The sequence below is a fragment of the Lemur catta genome, chromosome 3, assembly GCF_020740605.2.
Source record: "Lemur catta isolate mLemCat1 chromosome 3, mLemCat1.pri, whole genome shotgun sequence".
NCBI classification, from domain to species: Eukaryota; Metazoa; Chordata; class Mammalia; order Primates; family Lemuridae; genus Lemur; species Lemur catta.
In genome coordinates, this window is record NC_059130.1 from 44,271,565 (window position 1) to 44,295,522 (window position 23,958).

The 23,958-nt window shown below is 36.5% G+C and overlaps 1 long non-coding RNA gene across 4 annotated transcripts in view; it reads left to right on the plus strand.

Annotated features, from left to right (window-relative positions):
• Window positions 1-22,353, plus strand: part of LOC123635324 — a 62,495-nt gene extending 40,142 nt beyond the window's left edge. For 3 of the 4 annotated variants that reach the window (XR_006734099.1, XR_006734098.1, XR_006734100.1), the window contains exon 2: window positions 20,368-22,353. This is a non-coding gene — a long non-coding RNA (uncharacterized LOC123635324). Of the gene's footprint in view, window positions 1-11,348; window positions 11,406-20,367 lie in introns of all 4 variants that reach the window. The other variant, XR_006734097.1, reaches the window with a different exon arrangement.
• Window positions 22,354-23,958: the final 1,605 nt, after the last annotated feature.

Below are 23,958 nucleotides of genomic sequence, written 5' to 3' on the forward strand. Positions count from 1 at the left end.
GTTCAGATGGTTATGTTGAAAAGACAGAAGAGAAAGATTAATTTACAAGAGGATCCAAAGATGGGTTGAATTTTGACAAGCAAAAATAAAGATGATAGGCATTCTACAAAAGGAAGAATGTAATCAAATGCATTGGTAGCTCTAACAAAAAGGTACAGCTGGTAGGTAATCCGATGCTATTGACATGTAGATTGTAGTAGCCAGAGTTAATACACATATTTTTATCTATCAATTAATCTTTACTAAATGTTTATATACTATATGCAATGTTCTACAACTTTTTTTTCTTTTAAAAACATCTTTGGCACATGCCTGTAGTTCCACCTACTTGGGAGGTTATGTCAGGAGGATCATTTGAAGCCAGGAGTTAGAGGCTGCAGTGCTCTGTGATTGCACCTCTGAATAGCCACTGCACTCCAGACTGGGCAACATAGCAAGACCCCATCTTAAAAAAATTTAAAACCATATCTTTATGATCATCCCATATCTATACATAAAATCTTTCTTATTTATTTACTATTCATATATGCCATTATATCTATACATTATAATTTATAGGAGCAGTACTCTATTTGTTAGGTATTTATCTATTTTGTTAGGTATTTAGGGATTCTGGGTCTCCTACGGACGAAAGTGAGTGCTATTGCCTTGGTTCAATTGCCCCACCTGGAAAGAAGGATGAGGGTGGGCCCCAGGCCCCCATCTTGGTCCTGACCCACCCTAATCCTCTTCCGAGCAACTGCCATACCTGGGGGAGGGGGGAATACCCTATGAATTGGCCAATTATAACTCACTGTGCCAGCTGCAAAAGAATGCAGAGGAGGCCGGGCACGGTGGCTCACGCCTGTAATCCTAGCCCTCTGGGAGGCCGAGGCGGGTGGATCGCTTGAGGTCAGGAGTTCGAGACCAGCCTGAGCAAGACCCTGTCTCTACTAAAAATAGAAATAAAAAATTATCTGGACAACTAAAAATATATATAGAAAAAATTAGCTGGGCATGGTGGCACATGCCTGTAGTCCCAGCTACTCGGGAGGCTGAGGCAGTAGGATCACTTAACCCCAGGAGTTTGAGGTTGCTGTGAGCTAGGCTGACGCCACGGCACTCACTCTAGCCCGGGAAACAGAGCGAGACTCTGTCTCAAAAAAAAAAAAAAAAAAAAAAAGAGTGCAGAGGATTCTCTAGTCTACAGGCCAAGCAGCACAGGTACTATGGAGTCTGGAAATTGACCTAGAACAACCTACATACATAGTTAAAACTCAGGTCGTGTGACTCCCAACTGTCCAATCAAAGTGGTTCCATGGTGACCCCTGAACCATGAGGGAGGTCCCAATCCAGGCACTATAAAGCAGGATCCAGAACATAACCAGGTCCTTTTTTGGCCCCTTCCTTTTGCTCTCCCTTTGCTGTAACAATGTATCCCATCATCATCTGTGGCGTATGTACCATGCTCTGTAAACCTATATCTTGCCCTTGTCCTATAAGCCTATCTTTCTCTCCTCAATAAACCTCATTTTCGTGCTTGCCTTTCTTTGGTGCATCTGGTCATTCTTCAGCCATGAGCCCATCAAGAACTGACATTTCAGACTGAAACCTGACATATTGATGGATATTTTAGGTGACTACCATATTTTGCTTTTATAAACAAATTTGCAGTGAATTATCATGTGTGTGTGTGTGTGTGTGTGTGTGTGTGTGTGTGTGTATGACTTTTCACATGTGTGAGTAAATCTGTAGAATATATTTCTAAATGTGAAATTGCTGGTTAAAGGGTATGTGCATTTGTAATTTTGATAGGTATGGTCAAAATGCCCTGAAAATAGGTTTTATTGACTTAAATGCACATAAATGTACGTATAAGAGTATTTTCTTGAACTCTGGCCAATACAGAGTTATACTTTCTGAATTTTGCCAATCTTCTAGGTTAAACAATGCCATTTTAGTGTATTTTAAAGTATCATTTCTTGAACATCTTTTCATTTATTTAAGACCTATCTGTATTTTCTGTGATCTTTCTGCTCACATTCTCTGCTTGTTAATCTGGATGGTTGGGTTTTTCTTATTGATTAGTAGGAGTTCTTTATATATTAGAGAAATTGTTCTTTGCTTCCTCTACAAACATTTTCTTACAATGTTTTGCCTAATTTTGACTTTGATTATTGTGATTTTTGCCATGCGGAATGTTTTCTTTAAATTTTTTTATATCAAATTTATCAATCTTGTGGTTTCTGGATTTTATTTCTACTAAGAAAAACTTTTTCACTCAAGAGAATAAATTTTTTTCATGTTTTTCTACTACTTTTATGATATTATTTCTTACACTTAAGTTTTTGATCAATTTCAAATTTATTCTGGTGAAATCTGCCTCTGGCCCAAGGATTATTTTGAGCTGATTGTTTTGAGAAACTATAGACACAGAAGAAGTTCTGAAAACTTTACCCTTTTGTCAGGGAAATTTCCATCTATAAGGGAAATGTCCATTTGTAAGGGCATCTCTTTGTATCAGGAAAAGAAGGATGACTCTAAATCACTAGAGACTCTTATCAATGGAGAAGGTAGAGACCTAAAATCTGCATAACAAACTCTATCCTTGTTTGCCAGGCTTTACCTGGGCATCTCCCCATAATGGGCCTTCCCATGCCCCCAACCTCCCCTCCAGTCCTCTTTCTTTGTTTCAGTTGAAGATGGTATTTAAGCTTGAACTCAAAGCCACCTCTTGGAGAATGACTCATTCTCTGGGCATCTCCCATGTATACATGAGGTGCACATGTTAGTAAACTTCTTTGTGTTTTTCTCTTGTCACTTTGTCTTTTGTTTCAGCTAAGAACTTTAGAGGTTGAAAAAAATTATTTTTCTTTCCTACAACACTTTGAGTTTAAATAACCTAATGCTCAGAGGATTAAACCATGTCTGCAGTCTGCTTTCCCTGTCTTACACTTGTTTAATTAAAGGGAAGCTACCATTGAATCAAGGGCCAAATGCTTTAAGCTATAATTGTTCTAGTGTTTTCCAAATTTCTTCTTATGCAATCATTTTGCAGTTAGCTATTGAATTTCTGTCTAAGAAAAAACATCAAAGAGACCATAGCAGAAAAATATTGTAAGGGAAACTAGAATGAGAATAGTCTGTGTTGGTGTTCCATTTTTACAAAATGGGAATATGGGCTTGGAGCATTATTTTCCCTTAGTTGATTAAATGCAAGAATGACCAGATATTACATAGAATTAAGCTGTTTATGTTTACATTTGAGAAAGTCTGGAGGAGGACTTCTCTTTTCTTTCCTTCTTTTTTTTTTATTTCAGCTTATTATGGGGGTACAAAAGTTCAGGTTATATATATTGCCCATGTCCCGCCCATCCCCCAACTCAGAGCTTCAAAAGTGTCCATTCCCCAGACAGTGCACATCGCACTCATCATGCAGTTATACCCCCATCCCCTCCCCCCAACCCCCATCTCCCTGAGTCAGCACATTCAAGCGTGACCATTCCCCAGACAATGTGCATCGCACTCATCATGTAGGCATACACCCATCCCCTCCCCCCACCCCCCACCTCAGTCTGATACCCAACTGGTGTCATTCCCAAATGTGCATTTAGGTGATGATCAGGGAAACCAATTTGCTGGGGAGTATATGTGGTGCTTGTTTTTCCATTCTTGGGATACTTCACTTAATAGAATGGGTTCCAACTCTCTCCAGGAGAACCAAAGAGATGCCATGTCACCGTTATTTCTTATAGCTGAGTAATACTCCATAGTATACATATACCACAATTTACTAATCGATTCATGAATTGATGGGCATTTGGGTTGTTTCCACAACTTTGCAATTGTGAATTTTGCTGCTGTAAACATTCGGGTGCAGGTGTCTTTGTCATAGAATGACTTTTGTTCCTTTGGGTAGATGCCCAATAATGGGATTGCTGGATTGAATGGTAGGTCTACTTGAATCTGTTTAAGGTATCTCCATAATGCTTTCCACAGGGGTTGTACTAGTTTGCAGTCCCACCAGCAGTGTATGAGTGTTCCTGTCTCTCTGCATCCATGCCAACATGTGTTGTTTTGGGACTTTTTGATAAAGGCCATTCTCACTGGAGTTAAATGATATCTCATTGTGGTTTTGATTTGCATTTCCCTGATGATTAGGGATGTTGAGCATTTCCTGCTTTTTTTTTGAGACAGAGTCTCATTCTGGTGGCCCAGCTAGAGTGCAGTGGTGTCATCATAGCTTACTGCAACCTCAAACCACTGGGCTCAAGTAATCCTCCTGCCTCAGCCTCCCAAGTAGAGTAGCTGGGACTATAGGCAAGTGCCACCATGCCCAGCTAATTATTTCTGTTTTCGGTAGAGACAGGTCTCACTCTTGCTCAGGCTGGTTTCGAACTGCTGAGCTCAAAGGATCCTCTCACCTTGGTTTCCCAGAGTGCCAGGGTTACAGACATGAGCCACTATGCTCAGCCAGGAGGGGGACCTTTTAGGAAAAGTAGAGGATGTAAGGTTAATAAGATAAGAGTAGATTTAAGTTAATATTTCCAGGAAATATTAACACCAAATTCCATTTAAGAAATACCTGTATTATGGGTGAAAGGTGGAATGTTCTTAGTATTTTTAATTAATACGAAGAATACATTATTGTTAAACCAAAAAATCAACAATGACAAATAATTAACAATTATAAAACCAATTTATTGGGAAAGGTGGGTGAGAAACTATTTAATGATGTTATTGAGGGGTACCAGAATATGGTACCCCAAAATAAGCCTATTTGGCATATAGAGTATTTTGAGCTAAAGACAACTGAGAATGAGAATATTCAGGAAAAACTCTTTACCTCCCCCTAAATACCTAACAATAGAATATAAATTTCCCCTTTTGTAAAAGAAATTTAAATTTATAAAAGAAATTTCCATTTATAAATATGTCTCCATACTAGGAAGAGAGCTAATGAGAGATACTTATCTTCCTAACAAGACAATTCTTATTTACAATAGATCTCCCCTACTTTTCCTGCACAGAAGCCCCAAACCCCTTTTGTTTGGCCTAAAATGGAATATAAGCCTCAATCATCTGGTTGGCTCCTTGAGCCATAGTTTTGTGGGGGTTTGTTGTGAACTCCCATGCATAGGTACATATTTAAAACTGGTTTTTTCTCTTGTTAATCTGTCTTTTATCAGTTTGACTTGAGGGTCCCAGCCATTGAATCTAGAAGGGTAGAGGGAAAAGATTTTTCTTCATCATTGTAATCTGAGCTTCCCCAAAACTGTACCCCCCAGCATACTCAAGTACCAAGAGTGGGTTACAGGTGTGCTGTAAGATATAGATCTTCTCATCCATTTAGGATGCCAGGAGAGACATGGAAAGCTCCTGAACTGGTCCCTTCCACCCAAAGGAGCTTTTTGGAGGGCACTGAGAAATGAAATCACTCCTACTTGTTTGGGAATTTCCCAGTTTTGGCACTGAAAATCCTGTGTCTTTGGAAACTGCTCAATTCCAGGAAAACCAGAATACCTAGTTACCCTCCCCAGGGCAGTCTGGCCACAGCAGGGTCTGCGGCAAGCCCCATGGTCCCTGTACCACATGGTCCCTGTACCCCATGGTCTCTGTTCCCCATGATCCCTGTAGTTGAAAGAACCTAAGCAGCATTTAATGATCACTGCCCTGTTGGATGTACTCAGCAGAGCATGACCAGGAGGGTACTCTTTTACCTGATCATAAACCTTACCAAACTGTGTTTTGAAAGGCATTTGTCCATTCATTTAACTTGTTAACTTATTGGTGCAAACTTATTTCTAATATTTCTCATTATCTTTTTAATGCTTGTAATGATGTCTCCCATTTTATTCTTATTATTGGTAATTCATTCGCTCCCTCTCTCTTTCCCTTTCCCTCTTTCTCTACTTTTCCCTTTCCTTGTTTGTTTTTTCAATCAAACTTGCTAAAGATTATTCAGGATTTTGTGTTCTCATGAAAAATTGACACTTTTAATATAATTAAGTATCCCTCTTTATGTCTCTTAATTCTTCTCACCTTAAAGTCTAGTTTGATACTAGTCTAGTCATACCAACCCTCTTTTGGTTAATGTGGACTTGGTATGTCTTTTTTCCATTCTTTTACTTTTAAACATTATATATTTTTATATTTATGGTATATTTTTTTCTTTCTCTTTTTCTTTTTCTTTCTTTCTTTCTTCTTCTTTTTTTTTGAGACAGGGTCTTTACTCTGTTGCCTGGGCTAGAGTGCAGTGCTGCAATCATAGCTAACTGAAACTTCACACTCCTGGGCTCAAGCAAGCCTTCCAGCTTGGCCTCCCAAGTAGCTGGGGCTACCGTGGCATACACCAACACACCTGGCTAGTTTTTCTATTTTTGTAGAGACAGGATCTTACTATGTTGCCCAGGTTGGTCTCAAACTCCTGGGCTCAAATGGTCCTCCCGCCTTGGCTTCCCAAAGTGCTAGGATTACAGGTGTGAGCCACTACACCCAACTGTGTATTTCTTATAAGCAGCCATCATTTTAGTCTTTTAAAAATACAGACTGAAAATCTTGTTAACTGAAGTGTTTTACCCATTTACATATAATGCAATTACTGATAGAGCTGGGCTTAAGTCTCCCATCTTGCTATTTGTTTTTTATTTTTCCTTCTGTTTCTGCTTATTATTCTTTTACTGCCTTCCTTTGTAATAATCAAATACTTTTTATATTCCATTTTATCTCCTCTGTTAGGCTTTTGTTATACTGTCTAACATCATTGTTTTAGTGGTTACTCTAAAAATTATAAGACACATTCTAACTTACTATGGTTGATCTTAAATGAATACTTTTACTACTTTTCCAACAATGCAAGCAATTTATAACAGTGTACCTCTATTACCCTCTTCTCCACCCCTGCCAACAATTTTTGCTGTTGTTGCCATATGCTTCTATATGTTATAAGCCCCACAAAACACTGTCATTATGGTTGCTTAAACAGTCAATATTCTTTTATATTTACCTACATGTTTGCCTTTTCCAGAGCTGTTCATTGCTTCTTATATTTTTACCTTTTATCATTTTCCTTCAGCCTAAAAAAATGTACTTTAATATACCTTATAGTGAAGGTCTATTGGTTGTGAATTCTCTTAGCATCTGTGTATGTGTGTGTTTCTCTCAGTATTTCACTGGTTTTATTTTGTATTAGTTATTTTTTCATCAAACCTGAATTAAATATGTTTCATTCAATCTAAGCTGCTTCCCCCAATAAGCCTTCATAAGTTTACTTAGAAAACTTTCTACTGGACAACTGCTACATCTTGTGTGGCTAATTTTAGATTGATGCATTCGTTCTTTGGTTTTCCTTCTTCCCTAAGCTTGATCTTATTCATTATTCCACAGGTGGTCAGGGAAGATGAATGAATGAATGAATGAGACATATGAAAGTACTGGAGAAAATTAAGTGTTATCTAAAAGCAAAGTGAAGTTAATAGGATAGTTAATAATCTTATTATTACTAGAAATCAATCTATTTAAGACATCAATACCCTTGTCAATCTTAATTTTAGTCCACATTTTTTCTTCTAATGAGAGTACAAGCATTTATTAATGTTCATGTCTTATATTTTTTATTCTATGTGATTCATTTGGTGATGTGGCAGTTTCCAAGTCTAAATTGGAAAGTAGTTTTTTCTGGGATTCTAGTTATAGTTACAAATACCAAATTTAAAACATATGATTAGTGTAGTGGAGACATGTCATATGCATATTTAACTCATAAAATTCAACCATACATGCTACACCACGGATTTTACCCATTTCCCTCAATGAGCACATGAGCCAGGCAGAGTGTGAATGAGGACGTGTGCATCTGCCCTTTCTTCAGATGATCTTGGTTCCTATGTGCCTCTCCTGGTGTGAATATCTTCCCTGAACTTAGAGCTTGGCACACAACAGAACACAGTGTCATAATAAAAACACATTTATAGTTAGCTGGATATTCTTTTAAATCCTAAGATAAACCCAGTAGCATTTGCATGCCATATCATTTGACTATCACAAATAATTTTCTCATAGAAGTGTGATTTAATTGGAGGCCATCTGCAATAACATGAAATGTAACCCTAAGACTTTATTAAATGCCTCCAATAGTAACTACCTTTTCTTTCACAGATCTCATAAAGTAGGATCATAGTCTAGCCAAGGAGATTGGCACAAAAAACGATACGCAATATATGATTCACCACAAAAAGTGCTATGATAGGGACATGTATAAGTGCTTTATGGAGAAGGAGTCTTAGAGCTAAGAGTCCAGGAATTAATAGGTAGACAAGTGGATTGAGGCAAAACATTATAACCAACAGGAATAGCATGTTCAAAGACTCCAAAGCACCAGATTATGCAGCAGGATTTTTAAAATTTGTTTTTCGTTTTGTTTTTTATTTTATAGAGGCAGAGTCTCCCTCTGTTGCCCAGGCTGGAGTAGAGTGATGCAATCACAGTTCATTGTGACCCCAGACTCATGGGCTCAAGTGATCCTCCTGGATCAGCCTCCTGAGTAGCTAGGACTACAGGCATGCACCGCCATGCCCGGCTAATTTTTTTTTTTAATTTTTCATACAGACAGAGCCTCACTGTGTTGCCCAGGCTAGTCTTGAACTTCTTCCCTCAAGCAATTCTCCCACATTGGCCTCCCAAAGCGCTAGAATTATAGGCATTGGCCACTATGCTCTAGGTTTTTAAAAAGCAAGATATTTGTTATAGTTTAAAACCTAGTATATTTTCAGGAAAAAGGAGGTTGGAAAGGAAGGTTACATTACCTAGAGAATAAAAATGTTAATTTGAAAAATTTGGACTTGATCCTATTGTTACAAAAAGCCATCATCTGATTTGGTTTTTACATATCCCTTGTGAGAAAGTGTGACCCTGGTAATTTTGGACTTCTGGACACATACCAGTGGTGGCACTTAAGCTCAGATGTTCCAATTCAAATTCAGGGCTCTTTCAACTTCATTCTACTCTGTTCACTGGTGTGATGCTAAGATGCTTCTTGTCTACAGATAAGGCTAGTCTTGTTATTCGCTTACTACTGCTCTGATAGTAATCTGCTCTCCCCCATCTTGTGGGATAGTCCAAACTCTGGCAATAAATCTGGGCCTTTGCTTCATTTGGAGTTTCAATATGGTGGCAAATCTAAAGAGTTGTCAAAAGCAGACAGTTGGAATGTAGAATTACTGGGCTGTGAAATTTCTGTGGAAAATTCAAAACACCCTGCACTTAACGCAATGCCAGGGCTGATTAGTGCAGTTTATTGCTAAGCCCCAAGGGACACCTGCAGGCTTTTACCTTCAGTCTAGAACCTCTGGCCTGAGTGAAGGTGTAATGCCATGTTAGTTCCGCACTCTTTCTATTAGAGCTTTCTCAAAGCTGCCGACACCAGATGTGTTACAAATGAACGTTAATTCTCCTCCAGCATCTGGATTGCATGTACAACGAGGGGCAAGATTTATGCCCTGCTGAAGCATTCCCAGGTTTTTAGCACAGAAGTGATTAAACTCCAGATTTTAACAAGATGCAGCGACCTTTTAGTATTATTAAAAACATGATTTCTTGTTTTGCTCATGACAAAAACCATTGGATTAACTGATTAGAAGTGGAGCTGCCGTCCTGCTCATTGGAAGCTGTGTCTACTTTAGCTATTGGAGCTTGTCGTCAAAAATTTTATGAAGAAAGAATGACTCACCAACTCCTAAAATCAACAACTTTCAAGGCCCCTCTCAAAATCAGGGGTTACAAAGGTAGAAATTCTTTGAGAACTGTGGCTAAAGATTCAGATGAAAATGAACATTAATACAAGTGTTTGTATGAATTAATCAAATTAGGATCCGCTCGCTTTCAATAATTTTATTGTTATCGAGAAACATGGAACCATAGACTTAGAGCCTTGGAGCTAGAATAATTCTTCAAAGATCATGTAATGTCCTTCCCTTCTTTAGCCTTTCTCTTTCTATACTTTTCAGGGAGGAAGGAAATAGTTTTCTTTCAGAGTCAGGCAAATGAGAGCCAGAAAGATCCAGTGTTTTGATGCAGGCCTCAAAAGTGATAAATAGTGAACTCACTGAATTCAAATCTGCAATATTCAAAGTACAGTATTTCCTTAATGATAAGATGCACTTTGCCTATAGTCTATTTTTTCTGTAATTAGAATGCATCTTATAGTCAATATGAACATTTGATGTTTATTTATTTTTGCACCCAAAGTTGTTATTAAATTAATGGTGCATATGATAGTCAACAGCATCTTAGAATCAAGGAGATATGTTAATTTTTATTTCATTAGACAGAAGCTATTAAGCAATCATCTCGAATTTTTACTATTATCATAATTTGGGAATCTGTAAAAAGCGTTATTATCCTGATGAGAAAATGCCTTCCTGTGGAGATACTCATGGTTTGGTGTTCTCAGCCTAACCTACTCAGGATGAAGGAGGAGCTAAAATGATTTTATTAATAATATAAAACTTTAAAATACAAAATATAATCATGTTGAATAGCCTTCATTAGTCATGAATTTAATCTACTATTTGCAATGTACCTTTCAAGAATTTGTGGGCTTACTATCTGAATGGTCTATGAATTTTAAGACCTTCAGTCTTCATTCTCCTTCAATGTCTTTGGTTATTTGTTCTGTTCTAGTGTTTTCCGTGGTAAAATTCATTATCTTCTTATGTCTCTTAGGGTGACTTTGAAGAGTATAACAAATATACTCATGTGTGTAAGTAAAAACTAGTGCACTCATAATCATGAGTTTCATGAGTGGTGAATCATTCTTTACAACTATCTAGGGTTAAGAACTGAAGAATCAGAAAGTACCTTTTCTTGAATTTATTTATACAGTGCTTTACAGTGTGACTCTGAATAGCCCTTGTCAAACTTGCTGTAGAACTCAGCACATTTCACATTTCCTCAAAAGAATCCACTCACACATTGTAGATTTAGCTGAAGATTTTGTAAGGAAAAGGGAGGTAAGTGTTGAGTTTCCATCATAAACTTTTTGCAAAACAATTCAAATACAACCCTTAGCTAATAATTTAAACATTTCTAGTAGACATTTTAATTCTTCTCCAGGAGCTGTTTGCATTGTTTTAATGCCTTTTTCTCAAACACAATACTCAGTCTCTCATTATTTTTTCTTTCCTTCAGGATTTTCTGTTAGCAATTTAAAGTTTCTTGGTCTCCATTCATCCAAGCTTGCACTCAACAAATAGTTGAGGGCTTAGTGTAAGACAGTCATTCCTCTATTGAGACAGACACATCCGAGGTAACAGTGATATAACACTAGACAGAACAAAATCCCTGTTCTCATGGATCTTACTTTCTTCCAGGAAGTAGGGGTGGTGTATGTGGCAGATGTCAGATGATGATCAATGTCATGACGAGAGGTATGTATCAGGGCAAAGGAAAGAGAGAGTGATTGAAGTGTGTGTGGAGGGAGCTGGTGGGAGGTTCATGTCATACATAGGGAAGCTAGGGAAGACAGAGCTCTGATAAGGAGATGTCTGAGAAACAAATGAAGGAAATAATTGGAATGAACCATGAGAAGTCAGTGAAACAATTCAGCTCCACTCCAGCTCCTACAACCAGTGTTCATAGATGAATCCTTATGGGATTCAACAAAGCAAAGGGTCTACCAGTAATAGAAGCTACCTTCCATGAACGATTTGCAACCATCTTTTGTTAACAGTGAATGTCCCTTGAGGTCTTGCTCCAATTCCTAAGGGGCTAATTAATTAAAATATATCTTCCAAGCAAATCACCTTGAAATACGTCTGGGTTTATCATTATGCTTCAGCTTTGAAGTAGAATTTCTATAAGTAAAATTCCAGAAAAACAGAAGCCACATAAAAATATCTTCTTCCTTTATCCTTTAACCTGACCTAATATTCCTTTTCTAGAAATCTTTCAAAAATTTTGAACTAATATAAATGTGGACAAACTTTATGTGTAGAGATGATCACTGAAATATTATTTACAAAAATTAAAAATCTGAATTATAAATTATAAAAGAAATTTTTATTATAATAATAAAGCAGGGACCATTAAACGATTAGACATTTGCAAAGAATTATTGATGACGTGTAAAATGGTAGGGGCAGAGAACAGGGTATCAAGTATTACATAGAATATAATCTCAAATATCAATAAAAAGTTTGGAAAACACAATAATTATAAAAAAATTGAGTGATAGCTTTGTAAATTAATTTTATAGCTTTTTTCTTTTAAAATCAGCATTATTGAAACATAAATTACATGCAATAAAATGCACATATTTTAAGTGAACAATTAAGTATTGGCAAATATATAAACCCATATAAGCATAACTTGAATTGATATAGAATGTTTCCGTCACTCCAGAAAGTTCCCTCATGCACTTTCATTGTCAACATCCCTTCCTTTTACCTACTGGCCTGCTTTCTTTCACTACATATTAGTCTTGCCTATACTACATTCCATATTATGAAATGTATAACAATATAATGGAATACACAGGCTGTATAACAGTATGTACTCTTGTTCTTAGCTTTCTTCAGTCAGCATAATATTGTTGAAACTTATCTATGTTATTGTATGTATCAGTATCAGTAGTTCATTCCTTTTTTGTGGCTAAAGTATTATTCATAATTTGTTTATCCATTTACCTGCTAATGCAATTTGGGACCATTATGAATAAAGCTGTTATGAACATTTGTATACAGACTTTTTGTGGGTATAGTTTTCAGTTTTCAGTTTTCATGGGTAAATAACTAGAAATGAAATCATTGGGCCAAACAATAAGTGTACATTAATTTTATACAAATTGCCAAATTCTTTTCCAAAGTGGTATACCATTTTACACTCCCACCATGAATGTATGAAAGTTTCCTTTGCTTTTTATTCATAACAAAAATGAATATTAGCAGTTTATTTTTTATTTTTTGCCACTCTAAATGCCTGTATAGCAATATTTCATTGTGGGTTTGATTTTTGTGTTTCCTTGATTACAGATGATGTGGAGCATCTTTTCTCCTATTTATTGACCATTTACATATTTTCTTTTGCAAGAAATCTGGTGAAATCTTTTACCCATTTTCAAAAAACTGGGTTGTTACTTATTATGGAATTGTAGGATTTTTAAATATATATATTTTGGATATAAGCATATTATCAAATACATGTATTACAGCCATCCTTCTCCCCATCTATGGTTTGCATCTTAATTTCTTAATTATGTCTTTTGAAGAGCAAAAGTTGGGGTTTTTAAAAAATTTTTATAAAGTCAAATGTATCATTTTTCCCTGTCACGGTTAGCAAAGATATTTGCCTTTTTGATCATTCTAGCCAGATGTTTATAAATTTTATTGATTTTTTTAGATTTTTAATTTGTCTCCATTGATTTTTTTCTCTACTTTATTGGGTTTTACTCTTGTCCTTATTATTTTCTTCCTTCCATTATTTTTTGCTTAATAGTATCATTCTTTTCTAGCTTCTTAAATGAAAGCTTAGATCACTGATGTCAGATATCTTTCCTTTCCAATGTAAGCATTAAAACTATAAATTTATTTCCAGGAACTGCTTTAGCTGTACCCCACAAATTTTGATATGTTGTGTCTTCATTTTCATACAGTTTAAATATTATCTTATTTATCTTGCAATTTTTTTTCTTTAATTCATGAGTTATTGAGAAGTATATTGTTTAATTTCCAAATATATGGGGATTTTTATATATCTTTGTGTTATTAATTTTTTATTTAATTTTTTGAGGTCAGAGGGCATACTCTGTATGACTTTTAATTTAGTTAGATTTGTTTTATGTCCCAGCATATGGTCTATCTTGGTAAATGTCCCATTTATACCTAAAAAACTTATCTATCCTATCACTGTTGCTATACATCAGTTAGATTTCAAGCTGGTTAATAGTGTTGTTCAAGTTTTCTAGACTGATTTCCTGTCAACTTGTTTTATTACTGGGAGAGATTTGTTTTCACATCCAACTATAATTGTGGATTTTTCTATTTCTTCATTCATTTTTAATCAGTTTTTATTTTATGATTTTTGAAGTGCTATTATGAAGTGCATGCAAATTTAGAATTGTTATGTCTTTTTGATGAATTGGCCCTTTTATCATTATGAAATGGCCTTGTTGTCCCTCATAGTATTCTTTGTTCTAAGGTATTTTTTGTCTGATATTAATATAGCCACGTAAACTTTCTGACTGGTGTTTGCATGATATATCTTTTATCATTCTTACTTTAAACTACGTACGTCTTTATATTAAAAGTGCATTTCTTTTAGACAGTGCATAGTTTTATTTTGCTTTTTTATTCAATGTGACAATCTCTGCATTTTAATTTGAGATATTTAGATCATTTATATTGAATGTAATTATCAATATGGTTAGGTTCAATCCTTTCATCTTGTTATTCGTTTACTATCTTAAATATTTCTTCCTTTTTCCTGTTTGTATGTTTTTATCATTTTCATGGTTTTTTTTGTCTTAATTGAACATATTTAAATATTCCATTATATTTCCTTCTTTGGCTTATTGGCTATGTGTCTTTATTTTCTTTTAGTGGTTACTTAAGAGTAAGGGTCTCTCTGGGCTAATATCAAGGTATGGAGAGGGCTACAAATATTAGACACACTAGGGAAGAATCTGTTTCTTTGCCCTTTCCAGCTTTTAAGGGTTGCCTGCATTGCTTGGCTTATGGCCACTTTTTAAATCTTCAAATTCAAAAGCATAGCATCTTCAAATCTCTCCTGACTCTGACTTTCCTGCCTCCTCCTTCTACTTAAAAAGACCCTGTGACTCTAGTGGATCCTACTGGATAATTTTTGTCACCTCTGCGAAGATCCTTTTGCAATGTAAGGTAACATATTCACAGATTCCAGGGGTTAGAATGTGGACATCTTTGGGGTGCCACTATTCTGCCTACCACAGTTATTAAGGTATTTGTCATGAGTTATTAGGATAATACATCATCATTCTTAGAATGTACTATAACAAAAGAAAATCTATTGAAGTATATTACACACACACTCTGAAAGGGCACCTAGGCTTTGATAACTTCTAAGCAAATTTAGCTCTTTATTTTTCTAAGGCCACATGATGTTGATATGTCTGCTTATGTCATGGTGGATGATGCCTACTCTCTAAGGAAGATAGCCTATTTACAGGCATTTGGGATTTGCTAAATTAAGCCCTAAATTTTTGGTTCCTAGATTCTGATTTTCTCTAAACTACTCTTGATTTCTTGCAACATCTCTGAGTATATCTGCCAGTACTAATTTCTTACCACTCCTAAAGAACTGTGCTGAAAATTTTATTCTTTAAAATTACCAATACATTCTCCTTTTGACATCCTATGTCCGTAGATGGTACCATGTTTTTCCAAACTGAGGTTTGAAACCATAGTCTCTTTTGCCTAATTTTTATTCTAATCTTTACTTTCTCCACTAAATCAGTTGTCAGATTTTGTCGATTTTTTTTTCAAGAAATCTCTCTAAAAATCTCTCACATACTGCCTTTCTTTTTTTTTTAATTTCAGCTTATTATGGGGGTACAAAAGTTCAGGTTATATATATTGCCCATGCCCTCCCATCCCCCTGAGTCTGAGCTTCAAGCTATATGAGGATGGTTTTATATTTGGATTTTCTTTTTTTTTTTTCTTTTTTCTCTCTCTTTTTTTTTTTTTTTTTTAATTTCAGCTCTTCATGGGGGTACAAAGGCTCAGGTTATATACACTGTCCGTGTCCCACCCATCCCTCTGAGTCAGAGCCTCAGGCGTGTCCACTCTCCAGACAGTGCACCTGGCATTCACCATGTAGTCATACCTCCATCCCCTCCCCCCCCACCTCCCAGAGTCAGCACCCTCAAGCATGCCCATTCCCCAGATGGTGCGCAACGCACTCATCATGTAGGCATACATCCATCCCCCATCTCAGTCTGATATCCCATTGGTATCCTTCCCCAATGTGCATTTAGGTGATGATCAGGGAAACCAGTTTTCTGGTGAGTACATGTGATGCTTGTTTTTCCATTCTTTGGATACTTCATTTAATATAATGGGTTCCAGCTCTCTCCAGGAGAACCAAAGAGATGTCGTAGCATCGTTATTTCTTATAGCTGAGTAATACTCCATGGTATACATATACCACAGTTTACTAATCCATTCATGGATTGATGGGCACTTGGGTTGTTTCCACATCTTTGCGATTGTGAATTGTGCTGCTATAAACATTCGGGTACAGGTGTCTTTGTTATTGGATTTTCTGTTCTGTTCCACTGGTCTGTGTCCCTGCACTTGTGCCTGCCTTTCTTTTTAATTCCCATAGACACCACTGTATTTCAGGCTCTTGTTTCTGTATTTGAATTGTCAAAGTTATCTCCTAATGAGTTTCCTTGCTTTTATTCTCTTTTCAAACTGCTTATGCCAAATGAGTCTTCCTGAAGAATTGTTCTTACTCAAAAATTTTTAGGTACTCCCCATTGTCTAGAGTAAATTTCCAACTCTTCAGCATGATAGAAAAACCACCTCACTTCCATTATAACAATTTCAATCCTCCATGTCTGATTTGAAACCCAACTTCCTTTTATTTTGCTTTCCTTGACTATTCCAGCTTTAATCAGCATGAATAAATTTTTACAGTAGTCTTCTGTAGAAATCTTTCCCTCATTTATCAAACAATGCCTTGATTTGTCTTTCTATAATATATTCCTTTTATCTTTTACCCTTCAACTAAATTTTCCAAGGATAGAATTCACATTTTGTAGGTCTTTGAATCCTGTATAACATCCAGTACCTAGTGGTTAATAAACATCTATTGTGGGTAAAGAAGAATGGAATTTAAGGCAGCATTTTTTCCAGGGAATTTTTTGTTTGTTTTGGTGGGGAGGGGTGGTAATATCAAGTTTCAATGTTTCCTAATGAGTAAATTTCAACAGTGCTTAATGTGTGTATGTTATTTTTACCTTTTAAAACACTCATATTGTGTCTAAACCATTCTGTAGCATTACGATAGAACTCCCCATTTTAGCAGCTCTATTCCTGATGGACAGAGCCAGGTCTCCTTACTCCTACTTCCATGTTCTTCCTGTTGTATTCTCTGGCCTCTCTGAGTTTCTTATTTTATTTAAAGATTTTTAGGTCTCCATGCAACCACCTTAGTAACTGCACAGACTATGTGAATTATTTTTTCTCTAAAACTGACCTCACTTTTTCCATTCTCTGTTGGCAGACTAATCCTCCTATAGCTCTCGAATTAAATCTGCTTTGTCTTTACAGCAAAACCTAAAAGAATCCTTACCTCCTTAGTTACACTCTCTTGTATTCTCCATTACTCTGTTTCAGTTCACTCTTTTGTACACAATAAGAAATGTACAATATACTTCGATTGTTTTAAAATTGTCCCAAATACCTCAAGAGTTGACTCACTATTAAACCCCATGGAAACACTAGTTTGTTTGGCTAAACCCAGGACGCAGATTTGGGGAATTATGATAATTATGGCTCATCTTATGATTCCAGGCCAAGTATTTCATTTTTCTTTGCCTTAGTTGCTCCATCAGCAAAAGGTAAAATCTATTGTGTGTAACCAGAATGTCGATTACAAAGGATAGTCAAAGTTGCATGTAGTTTGTAAGCATAAGGATATGCATAAAAGCTAAGTACAGCCATCTCAACTGCCACAGGGGAACAGAGCTTTTAGATCTTCCTCCCAGGGGCTCCAGCAATGAAAACATTTCCCAACTCCATATTCCACACCAACTCACATATGCATTTTTAAATGATAAAACAGATATTTCAGTATCTCAGTACTATTAATGATGATGATGAGGATGATGAAAATGGTACTATTTGTTTAGCCTTTAGAATGTGCCAGGTTCTGGGATTTATTATCAAATAAATATGAAAGTCCTATAAGGTATATATTTGTTATATTTCTTGTGCACAAAAATAAAAACAACTGAGGCAAAGTCAGGATAAGTGACTTGCTTGAAATTACAGAACTGGAAAGGGGCAGAACTAACCCTCTTCTCTCTCACCCAGAGCTTGGGCTCATAACCAGTGTGTCATACCACTTCCACTGACTAAGGCACTGGGCACACAGCAGTGAGCTGTGAACAGGGAGCTTCTCTCATTCTTTGTGACAATTTGATTCATTTTATAGTGACTAATTTGATTTGCTAAGCTAATGATATTTTAAGGGAATATAAGTTAGAAAATAACTGCAAGTTTTAGTTTACTTACATTTTGCAAGTATATGATCCTACGCTCTCTATAATTTCCTCCTTCCTTCCTTCCTTTCAATTTAATGGCCTTAGACTTCAACTCTAGTACAAGAAGGATTTATTAAATTGCCATTTACTTCTCACACCTATCCACCAAGTAAGTAGCCTCTACCTTGTAGCAATGCTTTCTAAATGTTCAGGACAAATTTATGACTTTCTTGACACAACATCTAATTGGAGATAATAACAGTAATGCCTTCTATTTATTAGGTAATTTGTTACTAATATCAAAACTTCTCTCTAAGTAGTTGTTACTTGGTATCAATTGGTATCAATACAAAGTTTAAGGCATTTTAGCAATACGACAGGGCATCTACTTTGTTCCTACAGCAGAACCTAACCTTCATCCTTTGGCTTTCATGGCCAACAGCATCAGCAATCAGCATAGCTGTACACAGGATGGACAGTCTTACAGAAGGTATAGAGGTATTTATATATTCATTGTGTATTCATGGCCTCCTCCCATATTGTGGTGTCAAGACTTTTGACCTGTACTAGATCCCACCAACCCATTTATTTCTTCCACAACTAAGCACTGGGTATAGGAGTGAACCAAACCTATATAACTCCTTAATTTCATGGGACTTATCTGGTACGCATGTATTTAAGGCATATTCAACAATCTTTATATACTCCTAGGTTTGGTTAGGGTTTGTCTGTGGGTGTAGGACTCTGAGGATTTGGTGACAAAACTCAGATTGACAGTTTAGGTTAATTATGATACGAATATTTTTAGTTTATTATTCTTTTGGCCCTATTAGTCTAGATATATTTCTCCTTGTATGACCTTGTTTTATCTGCATTTTTCCCTTTGCCTGTTATTTTCTTCAGTAACCCAGAACCAGTTCCCCAGTACTTCCCCCCACGCCCACCATGCTTTAATATTCTTAAGAGCCCTGTCAGGTTTCGTTTTATAAATGAGAAAATTAAGACTTAAAGAAGTTAAATAACTTCCTCAAGGCCACACAGGTAGTAAGTGGTAGATCTGGGATTTTGATTCAGATCTAACTCCAAAAGTTGTCCTGTCAACCACAATTTTATGCTTGCATTCTTTGAAAAGTTTCTTCTATGCATACACAATTAAGTACTTAATTACATGGTATTATGGCTTCTCTGAGCTAGTGTGTGACTCCTGGCATGGTCCAAACTCTGGTCTGTAAACACAGAAATGATAAAGCATGTACCATTCCTGGTGCTACTCAGCTTATAATGGTTCTGATGCGTTGCAAAATTTATTGTTTCTAAGACCATTCAACCTTCTAGAAGAAAATCAGTCATTTTCATTGGGGAATCTTTTGGTCTTCTGCTCAACCTACTTTGTACTGTACCCCAAACCACTCAGTAGAAACCTTGTTCTATAAATAAGCCTGGAAACTTTGAATGACTGTAGAATTATCACTCACTAGTGTCAGAAGAATTCCTTTTTCTGCATTTGTGAACTATTCAAACTGCCTGTGTCTCTGGTCAGATTATATAAAACTTCTCATCAAGAACAGCTGAAGATTACCTTTTCTGATAGCTGCTCCGAACTTACAACTTTTTTTTTTTTTATTGATAATGCTACCTGAGTTGAGGAATTTGAAAGTGGCCTTATGTAAATAGAGTGGGTCCTTTTCAGAGAAATATGTGGGATCAAAGTGTGCAGGAAGACTGTATAGTTAGGAAGCATGAGACCCAACCCTAATTATAGAATCACAAAGAAGAGTGGAGAACAATGTGGTACAGTGGAAAGAGAACTACATGAGATTTAGGCCACCTGCTTTACCTTGGCAAAGTTTATTAATTTTGGGGGGCCTGAGTTTCCTAATTTATGACATTGAGTAAATTAAACTAGACAGTAACTATGCATAAGAATTGCCAAGGATAGTTTCAAAAACACAGATTCCCAGTCTCCACTCCAAGATTCAGGTTTAGAAGATCTGAGATTGGAAGAGAACTCTATATTTTAACCAGTTGCCCGGGTGATTTTATTGCAGACTGTGTTGGAGAAGAGATTGTGTGGGAAGCACTCAGTGATTCTAATATCCTATGCTTCTGTGAATTTTTGGTTTTACTCTTACTTTTTCCTCCCTTAGGATCCCTGTGACAGGAGGGGAGGGCTAGCTTCCAGCTGCAAGCCCTCTCATTCAAGGCTCGTGCTGCCGCCAGCAGTGTCTTTGGAGTCTAGTTCAAAGCTGAAGAGAGCCAACCACGGAGCTGGGAGCCGTTGGTGGAGGGGCTGGCCTGAAGGGAGTGAAGTGTTTCAGCCAGAACGTACTGATGCACGACCAGGAAACCACAAGACTGGTGAGAACCTTTCCAAGCCTGAGCCTTCTGATCAAAAGAGGTACAGGAAGCAGCTCTGCCAAGAGTCCTTTCTGCTGCAGGCTGGAGCTCTGAGCTTCTGAGCCTCTCTGAGTCAACTCCCTGAGCAGATGCTATCACTCAAGGAGCCATCACTAAAGAGCATTTTCTTGGTTTGCTCTGAGGTGGCCCCACCAGAGGGTGGGAGTGAGTTACTATCTTTTTTTCTCTTTCTTGATTTCTTTCTTTTGGCAGAGGTTGCCATCTGATTGCTCACCATGATTTTTCAGAAGTCCTAGATGACTGGATTACCCTATGCCAACTGTCTATCATTTGGTTCTCAGGGCATACTGTACACAAACCCCAAATCCTAAAACTCTTACCAATATCTAGGTCATGATTAGCAAATCTATCAGTAATAGCCTCGACTTCAGCAGGAAAGAGAACTGGCAGTTTTTTCGTTCTTGCATCCCAATCATTATCCCTTTTCCCAGGCTACACTTCTTTTTGTTCCCTCTAAGAATAGACTCAACTAGGAATTACCTTCAGATCTCTGTCACAGATATAGAGCATGTCTACATACAAGGTCAAAATAATTTTGTTTCTGTGGATTCTCTCTTTTTTTTTGACCCGAGTAACTGCCAGTTGCCACGCGTTAAATAACATCATCATATGGCAGATCCTGTTAACAGCTGAGACCCACAGGCTAACTGAACCATGTCCTGAGAGCTAAATGATGGAGAAATTGGGCTAACCATGGAGCACTTCAAATTGATTGCTTAGTAATGGGATATTTTTCCTGGAAAGACAACAGCATAATTCTGAACTGTTGATTCTGTCATGGGTACAGGCTTCTATGTACAGGAAAACAAAGAAAGTGTGATGAATTTTTCATTTGCCCTTCTGCCTTCTTTCTTGCTTTCTGCTCTACATTGCATGTCTCCATGTTTATTCCGTAAATTCTGATTTGACAACCCATCAATACCGACCGTGTGGCGTACAATCTATAGTTGAAATCTACTTCTTACCAAAATCTCAGCAAGCATGAGGTGGCCAACAGCTTCTTTGAGATGATGTCCCAAGTCTTAACTTGGGTTTCAATCATTTCAGGAAACATGAAAAATTCAATGGTGAGAGGACATACACCTTCTGCAAAGATGTCAGAAATCAAGTTTCAGGAGACTCTACACACAAACTGAGCATTATTAATCAAGTGAATTCTGAATTATTTCTCCCCTGGGAATGTTATATGAAGTAGAGATTTTGCAAACACATTGTGCTGCAGTGCAATTTGGGACATACCTTTTTTGGGGAAGTGCTAACTTTGTACTCTCCTGACACCAAACATTCGCAAATAAAACCTTTTTTATTTCTCTCCTTCTCTCCTCCACTTTTGGCTTAGTTTATCCTACCAAAACACACTTCAAAAGATTTCTTTATAGAAAGAATGTTTCAAAAATATAATATTTCCATCTGTTATTTCAATAACACATGCTCTGGGACTCTCTTTATGAACCATTTTCCTTTCTTTGCTCCCATTTAGATGTATAAATATTTGATTCTAAAGCTCTGAGGAACAGTCAGCCAATTGGGTCACTGAATTGTGAACATTCTTAACCCTATAATTTTGTCTGTAGCAGGCACCTCATGCTGTGGAACTAGCTGCTAAGGGATTATAGCAATGTAATCCTCAGACTGTTCCATCTCAGGGTTACTCTGAAGTGGAAGGAAGGAAGCAGTTTTAATTTTGATAAAATAAACTTTATTTTGAAACTTTATTATTTGTTTTTCTTTCTCCTGTCAACACTTCATAATACATGTGTCTGGTAATTTGAAGTCAGCCTCCCTGGTTGAGGTGCCCCTACACTACCCCATATTCTTGTAGCTTTTTAAAGAGGTAGCCACATTTGACCCAGCACTTAGTCTTGTCATTATGGAGTACAGAACCTGAGTTTTTCTACCTCTCGTGAGCTGAACCAAGCCATGCCATATAGTGACTCTTCTTTAAAATGTTGAAATGGTGCATTCCTAAGGGGTGGCAACAGAAGATGCCTGGACACTGTCATACTACCCGTATATATTTGGGAATGTCCGACCGTGTGAAAAATTTTAAGTTACTTTTCCGTTCACTAGGTTTTGCTCACCAGACCTTTATTTCAGCAATTATTGAAGCAATTGCATTTAAGATTACAGCATGAATTTCATGGGAACCCCCTCTTTGATATAAACTGAAACATGGTCCCAGGAATAAAAGATCTTTATGGGTGAAATTTAATATATTTTGAATCAATCCCAAAGAGATCTTTTGCTGTGTGCAAAGAATAAAATAAAAATTCCACTAATAAAATTTTATGGCTCTATGGGTGGAAAAAAATCTTTTCCAGGATAAAAATATTTTCCTGTTTCTTCTCTCTCAAATTAAAAAAATAAAGATATAGATATTCACTTAAAACTAAGCCTAATTATTACAATGTAAATAGCCAAATTTTTCTGGAGACAATAGGCCAAAACTACTTCAGAGCTTTAAAATGTCTATAATTTTGACCAAGAAATTTTAGAGTCTACTCAGGAAATACAATTTGAAATGCTGGATAAATGTAAAAAGTCATTTTGATGACATTGGAGAGCTATAAGCAGCTGGAAATTGAAAGTTCAAGTGTTAAAAATAATGAAAGAGCCAAGAGATGAGCCATCAGATATTCACTAAGGTAATTCTAATGGAAATTCTAGTGGTAGAAAAACAAATCCTAGATGGGAGTATGGACACACAGAAAGAAATAAAGAAATTAAAATGGAATGCAAATAAATGGAAAGGATAAATACAGATGCCCCTCAATTTAGGATGGGATTACATCCTGATAAACCCATCATAAGTTGAAAATATTAAGTAGAAAATGCTCTTTCAACTGTAGCTATTTTCAATTTATGGTGGGTTTATCAGTATGCAACCCCATTATAAGTTGAGAAGCATACTGAATGGTCACTTTCCCACCATCTTAAAGTCAGAAAATCATAAGTCGAACCATTATAAGTCAAGGACTATCTGTATTGAAGTAAATCTAAATAATTATAATGATGATGTTTTGTGGGGTTGAAGGATGCATGTAGAATCAAAATATATGACTTCAAAAGCACAAAATATGGATGGGGATAAAGGCGTTGAAGTCCTAAAGTGCATGTATTTGTAGCAAATGTCAAAAGTACTAATTTATATCAGTCTTTTTAAAGGTAAATATGCATGTTGTAATGTTTAGAGTAACCCCTAAAAATAGTGGAAGCCTGTATAACTAACAAAAATAAAATAGAAAACAAATAATAAAATGATAGGTTTAAAATCAAATGTACTAGTAATTACATTAAATATAAATGGACAAAATATTTAA